Below are 8,828 nucleotides of genomic sequence, written 5' to 3'. Positions count from 1 at the left end.
GATGGCTAGAGGACAAATGTAAGGATGTAGAGGCTTATCTCACTAGGAGTAAGATAGACACTGCCTACAGGAAAATTAAAGAGACCTTTGGAGAAAAGAGAACCACTTGTATGAATATAAAGAGCTCAGATGGAAACCCAGTTCTAAGCAAAGAAAGGAATGCAGAAAGGTGGAAGCAGTATATAGAGGGCCTATACAAGGGCAATGTACTTGAGGACAATATTCTGGAAATGGAAGAAAATATATATGATGATGAAATGGAAGATACAATACTGCGTGAAGAGTTTGACACAGCACTGAAAGACGTGAGGCGAAACAAGGCCCCGGGAGTAGACAACATTAAATTAGAACTACTGACGGCCTCGGGTGAGCCAGTTCTGACACAACTCTACCATCTGGTGAGCAAGATGTATGAGACAGGCGAAGTACCCTCAGACTTCAAGAAGAATTTAATAATTCCAATCCCAAAGAAAGAAGGGTTGACAGATGTGAAAATTACCGAACTATCAGTTTAATATGACACAGCAGCAAAATACTAAAGCGAATTCTTTACAGACGAATGGAAAAACTGGTAGAAGCCGAGTCGGGAAGATCAGTTTGGATTCCGTAGAAATGTTGGAACACGCGTAGGGTCCTACGACTTATCTTAGAAGAAAGATTAAGGAAAGGCAATCCCCCGTTTCTAGCATTTCTAGGCTTAGAGAAAGCTTTTGACAATGTTGACTGGAATAGTCTCTTTCAAATTCTGAAGGTGGCAGGGGTAAAAATACAGGGAGCGAAAGGCTATTTACAATTTGTACAGGAACCAGATGGCAGTTATAAGAGCCAGGGACATGAAAGGGAAGCAGTGGTTGGGAAGGGGGTGGGACAGGGTTGTAGCCTCTCCCCGATGTTATTCAATCTGTATATTGAGCAAGCAGTAAAGGAAACAAAAGAAAAGTTCGGAGTAGGTATTAAAATCCATGGAGAAATAAAAACTTTGAGGTTCGCCGATGACATTGTAATTCTGTCAGAGACAGCAAAGGACTTGGATGAGCAGTTGAACGGAATGGACAGTGTCTTGAAAGGAGGGTATAAGATGAACGTCAACAAAATCAAAACGAGGATAATGGAATGTAGTCGAATTGAGTCGGGTGATGCTGAGGGAATTAGATTAGGAAATGAGACACTTAAAGTAGTAAAGGAGTTTTGCTATTTGGGGAGTAAAATAAGTGATGATGGTCGAAGTAGAGAGGATATAAAATGTAGACTGGCAATGGCAAGGAAAGGGTTTCTGAAGAAGAGAAATTTGTTAACATCAAGCATAGATTTAAGTGTCAGGAAGTCGTTTCTGAAAGTATTTGTATGAAGTGTAGACATGTATGGAAGTGAAACATGGACGATAAATAGTTTAGACAAGAAGAGAATAGAAAGTTTCTAAATGTGGTGCTACAGAAGAATGCTGAAGATTAGATGGGTAGATCACTTAACTAATGAGGAGGTATTGAATAGAATTGTGGAGAAGAGGAGTTTGTGGCGCAACTTGACTAGAAGAAGATATCGGTTGGTAGGACATGTTCTGAGACATCAAGGGATCACCAATTTAGTATTGGAGGGCAGCGTGGAGGGTAAAAGTCATCGAGGGAGACCAAGAGATGAATACACTAAGCAAATTCAGAAGGATGTAGGCTGCAACAGGTACTGGGAGATGAAGAATCTTGCACAGGATAGAGTAGCATGGAGAGCTGCATCAACCCAGTTTCAGGACTGAAGACCACAACAACAACAACACATACTTTATGTGTAAGCCTTGTTTCATTACAGTAGCTGACAGTACCCATCATTACTTTGTAACTATTATTAGTGTTTAATCATGTCACACAACTACAGTCCCTGTTTTATGTAGGGCCAGAACTGCCCTTTCGCTCACTTTACTTACACCTGGATCGTGTGAGGTCGCCCACCTTAGTGCTAAGTGGGATTTCTTAAAGTTCGGTTACACGATAAATCAGTCAAATGTAAATGCCGTAATTTCAACTAAATACCTAGGAATTACAATTAGGAAAACTTAAATTGGAAGCAACACACAGTAAATGTTGTGGGGAAGGCTAACCAAAGACTGCGTTTTATTGGCAGGACGCTTAAAAAATCTACTAAGGGGACTGCCTACACTACGCCTGTCCGTCCTCTTTCAGAATACTGCTGCGCGGTGTGGGATCCTTACCATGTAGGACTGACGGAGTATATCGAAAAAGTTCAGAGAAAGGCAGCACGTTTTGTGTTATGGCGAAATATAGGAGAGAGTGTCACTGAAATGATACAGGTTTTGGGCTGGACACCATTACTTATTTGTTGTTTTCCTTATGTTCCCATTTAAGAGTTTCTTTTCGTGCATGCCTTATGTTTAAATTCGTATGTTCCTATTCAAAAGTCGGATACAGTAAATTTGTACGATTTATATCTCATCACCATTCAATAATTAACAAACGTATTTTATGGAGTTTGTGTGTTTGCCTTTATGCATCTACGAGGAAGTCACATGTAAGGGAGTCGCGAAAATTTGAAATGGACTTCGCTGGTCACAAAGGAAGAAATGTTACGAAAGTATCCTGCACTTTCTGATTTATTTCTGTGTTCCACCTCGCGTCCAAACAACTTCACAATGCGGTAATGGAATGAGTGCGTAAGAGGCTTTTTACGGTGATCCGCAGCCGGGATCGTAATGATAAAATACACTGAAACGACAAAGAAACTGGTATAGGCATGCGTATCCAAATACAGAGATACGTAAACAGGTAGAATACGGCGCTGCCGTCGGCAACGCCTATATAAGACAGCTAGTATCTGGTGCAGTTGTTGATCGGTTGCTGCTGCTACAATAGCAGGTTATCAAGATTTAGGTGAGTTTGAACGTGACGTTACAGTCGGCGCGTGAGCGACGGGACGAAGCATATCCGAGGTAGCGATGAAGTGAGGATTTTCCCGTACGACTGTTTCACGAGCGTACCATGAATATCATCAATCCGGTAACATATGAAATGTCCGACACTCTGAAGCCGGAAAAAGTTTCTGCAAGAGCCACCGTCAGGTGGCTTGCGGAGTATGGATGTAGATGTAGATGTAGAAGAGAATCGTTCAACGTGACAAAAATGCCACGCTTCCTCAAATTGCTGCAGATTTCAATGCTGGGCCATCAACAAGTGTCAGCGTGGGAACCATTCAACGAAACATAATCGATATGGGGTTTCGGAGCCTAAGGCCCACCTGTGTACCGTCGATGACTGCACGACACAAAGCTTTACGACTCGTCTGGGCCCGTCAACACAGACACTGGAATGTTGGTGACTGGAAACATGTTGCCTGGTCGGACGAGTCTCGTTTCAAATTGTATCGAGCGGATGGACGCGTACGGGTATGCAGATAACCTGGACCCTGCATGTCAGCAGGGGACTGTTCATGGTGGTGGAGGCTCTGTAACGGTGTGGAGCATGTGCAGTTAAAGTGATATGGGGCCGCTGATCCATCTAGATCCGACTCTTGACAAGTGACACGTACGTAAGCAACCATTCTGATCACCTGCATCCATTCATTTTCATTGTGCATTCTCACGGGCTTCGCCAATTCCAGCAGGACAGTGCGAAACACCCTACGTCCAGAATAGCTACATAGTGGCTCCAGAAACACTTTTCTGAGTTTAAAGGCTTTTGCTGCTACCAAACTCCACACACATGAACATTAGCGAACATACCTGGGATGCAGAATGAGATTTTCACTCTGCAGCGGAGTGTGCGCTGATATGAAACTTCCTGGCAGATTAAAACTCTGTGCCCGACCGAGACTCGAACTCGGGACCTTTGCCTTTCGCGGGCAAGTGCCCTACCATCTGAGCTAAGCCATGTCTCTGCAATATCCTTTCTTTCAGGTGTGCTAGTTCTGCAAGGTTCGCAGGAGAGCTTCTGTAAAGTGTGGAAGGTAGGAGAGGAGGTACTGGCAGAAGTAAAACTGTGAGTATCGGGTGTGAGTCGCGCTTCGGTAGCTCAAATGGTAGAGCACTTGCCCGCGAAAGGCAAAGGTCCCGAGTTCGAGTCTCAGTCGGGTACACAGTTTTAATCTGCCAGGAAGTTTCATATCTGGATGCCTTGCAAGGTGCTATTCAGGAGAGATCTCCACCCCTCGTACTCTTACGGTTTCTTGGACAGCCCTGCAGGATTCATGGTGTCAGTTCCCTCCACATTACTCGAGTCCGTGCCACGTCGTGATGCGGCACTTCTAAGTGCTCGAGGGGGCCCTACTCCATGTTAGGCAGACGGACCAGTTTCTTTGGCTCCTAAATGCAATCTGTCATGCTTAGTGAACAAGAACGTAAGGTAAGTTTGAAACTTGAAATGGGTGAAGTCTTTGGAAGCTGTTACCATTATAAATTTCAATATATTTATGATTCTGAGGCTGACAACAGGGAAATTCGGTAAGGAAAATGTTGCTGACGTCACAGAACACGGTGACTGCCAGTAGGGTGTCCTGTTTCAATTTGAACGTCTCTCTTTACTAACTCTATACCGGTTTTTACAGCCTTATAAATATCTCCAAATGTGCGGAGCATCTGACACGAGACGTACAACAGCAAACGCTTTGGCGAGGACAGCGACCGGTGGACGGGACAGCAGCCGGAATGTGAGGACGGGCCAAAACCCACAGTGGGCGGCGAGCGCTGTCCTCACAAAACAACTGTTGGCGGCTAACTTGTGGCCGCGCGTGGCACGGTGCCACATCCAGGAGAGGGACTGGAGCGCTCTCTCACGTTCCCTGACGTCTTCTGAGGATTAGCAGCGGCCGGTCCAGGACAGCGCATGCTGAGGCTGCCGGATACAAACTCTAGTCTCGTAGTGGTCCTCACCGCGCGCCATCACTGGCCACCAACGGAACTTCGCATCAGCCGCCTCCTCTCCCGTTGCCCAATTTAATTCCTTGTTCAACCTCCTAGACTGGCCTATGCCTAGTAACTTCCTCTCTAGGCGCCTCTTTTTTACCTCGTACACTGAAATAGATTCTCTTTATTTGACCTGATTTCAAAATGGTTCAAATGGCTTTCAGCACTATGGGACTTGACTTCTAAGGTCATCAGTCCCCTAGAACTTCGAGCTACTTAAACCTAACTAACCTAAGGACATCACGCACATCCATGGCAGAGGCAGGATTCGAACCTGCGACCATAGCGCCTAGAACCGCTCGGCCGCCCCGGCCGGCACCTAATTTCAGATTTTGTCATTGAACGCGAGCCCTCATAAGTCCTGACCGCTCGATGTCCTGTACGAAACACCTACAGTTACAGGAGGTTCCTCTCCACTGGTCTCTGACAGTTGGTCAAATCTATGGGTAACACTCCAAGTGCAATTACCAGAATGGCTCCTTGTCCCTGGGAGCCTTTTGTGCTAACTGCCATTTCCCATTTCCCAGCTCCCTTCTCCCTCCTCATCCTATCTAGTTACTCCTTTGCATTTTGTTACTGCACATGAAGTGTACAGATCTTACGCTCCTGCTTCTCTATTAAGCTACTGTCATTACATATCCTGCAATTCCAAGAGACGGTCTCACTAGAACGGCCACTGGCTTCCCCACTGCATTCCCCTCAATAAAAATATTTTGAACAACTCTCACACCGTAATCTTCTGCGCAAAAACCTATGACAATGCCCACGCTTCTCACTCATGGTAAAATTTTTAAAGATACTGAAAAAAATTAAACTTCTAGGAAACTTCCTGGCAGATTAAAACTGTGTGCAGAACGGAGATTGACACTTGGGACCTTTGACTTTCGCTGGAAAGTGCTCTATCACCTTTTTTTTAATCATTCGTTTAATTTCGTTGTTAATTTGTGTGTGTGTCGTTTGAGGTTTTCGAGCGCTAAACAGCGTGCTCATCAGCGCCCAAACGCATAGAAACAGGAACAGATGCGGTGAAGGGACGAAGGCGGACGCCGAACAAGGAGAACGGCTAAAAGACACAGACCTCACGCAGTTCCAAATCCTCACATACTGAGGCAAAACAACAGAAGAAGAAACGCACTAAAAAAGGAAAGGAAACACAAGGAAAAGACAACAGAAATCGTAGTGAAACAAGTAGGTAATCGTGACTGGCGGACCTCTTACCTAAAACCTGGGTGAGCCAGTCACCCAGCAGCACATTAAAATCCTCTCCCTAAAATCCGAGGCAACAAATTGGACAGGACACAAAACCGTAAGACCTTAACCACAGTCGTTGCGTCGTCTTGCAAAATAGAGGGCAAATCCGGTGGCAAAGAAACCACCGCCCCCTGGTCAGAGAATAAAAGACAGTCAAGTGAAATGTGGCGGACAGTAGTCTGGACGCCACAAGCACTGCAGATTGGGAGGTCCTCCCGCCGGAGTAAAAAACCGTGCGTTAAGGGACTGTGCCCGATGCGGAGGCGAGTGAGGAGAACCTCATCCCGCCTGTATGACTGGTAGGACGTACGCCATGGTCGCGTAGTGGCCTCGACCAGACGCAGCTTATTTTCACCGACTGGCAGCCACTCCTCTTCCCATTGACGCATAACACGAAAACGCAAAACGGAGGTAATAGCATGGAGGGGGACGGCACATTCAACACGTTGAGGGAGGGAACATGCATCTTTGGCAGCCACATCCGCCAATTCGTTTCCCCTAATACCCACGTGCCCCGGCACCCAGCTGAAGGAAACCTCCTTCCCCTGCCGTTGCAGGTGGAGTAGGGCATCACGGGTGTTCTGGACGATCGTATCCGCTGGGTACAGGTGTTGCATGGTCTGAAGGGCACTCAGGGAGTCAGAAAAGATGAGAAACTTAAGACTGGCAACACATCTCATCTGCTCCAATGTCCGCAAGGTCGCAAACAATTCGGCATCAAAGATGGTAAACGCCGCAGGAAGCCGTAACTTGACGACTCGATCAGGGAAAACAACAGCACAACGAACAGTCCCCCTGTTTAGAGCCATCCGTAAATACTGGTACATGGTCGGGATGCTGGTTTAAAATATCGTAAAATAAGGAGTGAAAACAAACGCGATTAACTCAGTTTTTTGCTACAGAGGGCAGTTAAAACCTCTGACCTAATACGCTGAGCTACCGTACAGCTTTACTTCTGCCAGTATCTCGCCTCCTACCTTCCAAACTTTACAGAAGCTCTCCTGCGAACCTTCCAGAACTAGCACACCTGAAAGAAAGGATATTGCGGAGACACGGCTTAGCCACAGCATGGGGGATGCTTCCAGAAAGAGATTTTCACTCTGCAGCGACGTGTGCGCTCGTAAGAAACTTCCTGGCAGATTAAAACTACCCATTCTCTCTCCCCATGAACCATGGACCTTGCCGCTGGTGGGGAGGCTTGCGTGCCTCAGCCATACACATAGCCGTACCGCAGGTACAACAACAACGGAGGGGTGTCTGTTGAGAGGCGAGACACACGTGTGGTTCCTGAAGAGGGGCAGTAGCCTTTTCAGTAGTTGCAAGGGCAACAGTCTGGATGATTGACTGATCTGGCCTTCTAACATTAACCAAAACGGCCTTCCTGTGCTGGTACTGCGAACGGCTGAAAGCAAGGGGAAACTACGGCCGTAATTTTTCCCGAGGGCATGCAGCTTTACTGTATGATTAAATGATGATGGCGTCCTCTTGGGTAAAATATTCCGGAGGTAAAATAGTCCCCCATTCGGATCTCCGGGCGGGGACTACTCAAGAGGATGTCGTTATCAGGAGAAAGAAAACTGTCTTTCTACGGATCGGAGCGTGGAATGTCAGATCCCTTAATCGGGCAGGTAGGACAGAAAATTTAAAAAAGGGAAATGGATAGGTTAAAGCTAGATATAGTGGGAATTAGTGAAGTTCGGTGCCAGGAGGAACAAGACTTCTGGTCAGGTGACTACAGGGTTGTAAACACAAAATCAAATAGGGGTAATGCAGGAGTAGGTTTAATAATGAATAGGAAAATAGGAATGCGGGTAAGCTACTACAAACAACATAGTGGACGCATTATTGTGGCCAAGATAGATACGAAGCCACACCTACTACAGTAGTACAAGTTTATATGCCAACTAGCTCTGCAGATGACGAAGAAATTGAAGAAGTGTATGATGAAATAAAAAAAATTATTCAGATAGTGAAGGGAGATGAAAATTTAATAGTCATGGGTGACCGGAATTCGAGTGTAGGAAAAGGGAGAGAAGGAAACGTAGTATGTGGATATGGATTGGGGCTAAGAAATGAAAGAGGAAGCCGCCTGGTAGAAGAGAGGTTAAGGAAAGCCAAACCTACGTTTCTAGGATGTGTAGACTTAGAGAAAGCTTTTGACAATGTTGACTGGAATACTCTGTTTCAAATTCTGAAGATGGCAGGGGTAAAATACAGGGAGCGAAAGGCTATTTACAATTTGTACAGAAACCAGATGGCAGTTATAAGAGTCGAGGGACATGAAAGGGAAGCAGTGGTTGGGAAGGGAGTAAGACAGGGTTGTAGCCTCTCCCCGATGTTATTCAATCTGTATATTGAGCAAGCAGTAAAGGAAACAAAAGAAAAGTTCGGAGTAGGTATCAAAATCCATGGAGAAGAAATAAAAACTTTGAGGTTCGCCGATGACATTGTAATTCTGTCAGAGACAGCAAAGTACTTGGAAGAGCAGTTGAATGGAATGGACAGTGTCTTGAAAGGAGGGTATAAGATGAACGTCAACAAAATCAAAACGAGGATAATGGAATGTAGTCGAATTGAGTCGGGTGATGCTGAGGGAATTAGATTAGGAAATGAGACACTTAAAGTAGTAAAGGAGTTTTGCTATTTGGGGAGTAAAATAAGTGATGATGGT

Source organism: Schistocerca gregaria, chromosome 4, assembly GCF_023897955.1.
Source record: "Schistocerca gregaria isolate iqSchGreg1 chromosome 4, iqSchGreg1.2, whole genome shotgun sequence".
Taxonomy (NCBI): domain Eukaryota; kingdom Metazoa; phylum Arthropoda; class Insecta; order Orthoptera; family Acrididae; genus Schistocerca; species Schistocerca gregaria.
This window is presented reverse-complemented; position numbering follows the sequence as displayed.